The sequence below is a fragment of the Alligator sinensis genome, unplaced genomic scaffold, assembly GCF_000455745.1.
Source record: "Alligator sinensis unplaced genomic scaffold, ASM45574v1 scaffold874_1, whole genome shotgun sequence".
Lineage (NCBI taxonomy): Eukaryota > Metazoa > Chordata > Crocodylia > Alligatoridae > Alligator > Alligator sinensis.
Genome location: NW_005842302.1, coordinates 926,123 through 927,916, shown reverse-complemented (window position 1 = coordinate 927,916; position 1,794 = coordinate 926,123). Strand labels below are relative to the sequence as shown.

General features: G+C 57.4%; 1 protein-coding gene across 1 annotated transcript in view; it reads left to right on the top strand.

Moving 5' to 3' along the window:
• Positions 1-1,794, top strand: part of MFGE8 (milk fat globule-EGF factor 8 protein) — a 17,148-nt gene that overhangs the window by 10,020 nt on the left and 5,334 nt on the right. The window lies entirely within an intron of this gene.

The window sequence follows — 1,794 nt, the reverse complement described above, 5'->3', positions numbered from 1 at the left end:
CTCATTCCTGCCCTGACCCGTGTGCTAGGCAGTGCATGATGCAGTGAGCCCAGATTGCAGCCCCCTGGATTGCTCCACTGGGGGAGGGGGAGGGGACAGAATTGACTCTCTCCTTAAACCTTGAACACTGCGTGCTTGTCTGGGCAGTGGTGTCAAGAGCCAGGGTGCCTGAGGAGGCTGGTAGTGAGTCCCTGCTGACTGCCTGCCTGTACGATCAGCTGATGGTGCTGGTGCCATTGTTAGGGGGTTCATGTGTCTGTGTCACAGCTGGCACTGCAGGCTTCTTCTGCAGAGGCCAAAGATTAGGTTGGCTGTTTGGAGACCAGGTGCCCTTACATGGATGCATCTGGGCAGGGGCACCAGAGCAGGGGGCATGGAGGTGATAAGCGTTTCCTGCTGTTGCTCATGCTGCAATTGCTTGGGGCAGTAGAGAAGCCTCTGTTTGTAGGGGCATCCATCCAGCCGCTTCAAGCAGCTGCACATTCAAATTGTAATACCAAGGCCTTGGAGCATGCCATGGCTCGGCCCTGCTGGGAGCCTGCCAGGTTCCTCTCCCCCCCGCAGGCTCAGGTGCAGGCAGGAGGGAGATGGAAGAGCAAGCCCAGCAGAAACACTGCAAGGAGGGGTGGGGGGAATCTCCGGGAACCCTGGGAGCTGGAATTAGCTCGAGGGTTCAGCATCTGGGGTTCCCTGGAGCCTTCTGGGGATAGTCAGCTGTGCTGAGTGGCACTGACTATCAGGTCTTGGGCTCAGGAGCCCAGGTTTAATGCTACCTAAAGCAGTTGTGCTTTGCTTTTGCATCTTACCCTTCCCTTCATCCATCTCTTCCTTGTCAGCATCCAGGGCCACAGTGACACCCACCGGTGGTGATGAGAATCTCAGGGTTGCTCACAGCTGCCCAGCTGCAGGGTGCAGTCTGGCCAAGGGATGGGAAGCAGCCCCCAGCTGGATCTTCCTCCTCTTCCCAGCAGCCTCCAGCTGCCAGCCTAGTGTTTCCATGCAGTTGTTGGGGGTGGGAGGTGGTTAGATGGCAGATGCATCTCCAGGCTGGGAAACTACTGGGCAGAAAAGGGAGTGACGCTGCTTTACACTGCTGCCCTGAGAGCAGGCTCTGCACCTGGGCAGTGCTGAGGAGAGCATGTCTAGCACCATCCCCGTGCCCCAACCGAGTTCTGGCCCCTCAAGCCTCCATCATTTCTGCCTCCATTTTTGCTTCCTGCCTCCTCTCTGCAGCTCAGGGTGTTCAGCAGCCCCTCTTCCATCCCTGGGGGCTTCAAGGGGATCCTGTCTTAGGCAAGTTTCATGGACAGGAGGAGGAACTGTCCATGTAACCCAGAGGTGGCACGGAGAGAGCAGAGCTGTCTTCAGCTGCAGGACTTTGCTCCATTCCCTCCTCAAGTGAGACTGGGCTCCCGAGGAGGTGAGGAAGGAGCTCTATGGGTGTCCTTCCTCTGCCCTGATAGGCTTCTCTGCGCCCGAAGGTGGGCATGTGGGGCAGGCATCCAATCGTAGGGGGTTTTCCTTCAGGCGGAGATGTTGCTCCCTGTTAATTCTAGGGTTCAGCTCTTTGTGAGCCGGCGTGCAGTGAGCACTGGGCTTGGGGCTCCAGCACCTTGGTGTAGGGTCAGTAACAGCAGTGGTTATCTCCCTGCAGCAGGGGGTGCTGCCAGCCAGCGAACGGCCCTTGGCAAATAGATCAGGGGACAAAACTGCAGCTAACTCGTCAAATCCGACTGTCTCTCTTGCCTTCTTGAAGGAGATAGAGATTTGGGGCATCTAGCTCTATATGCTTGG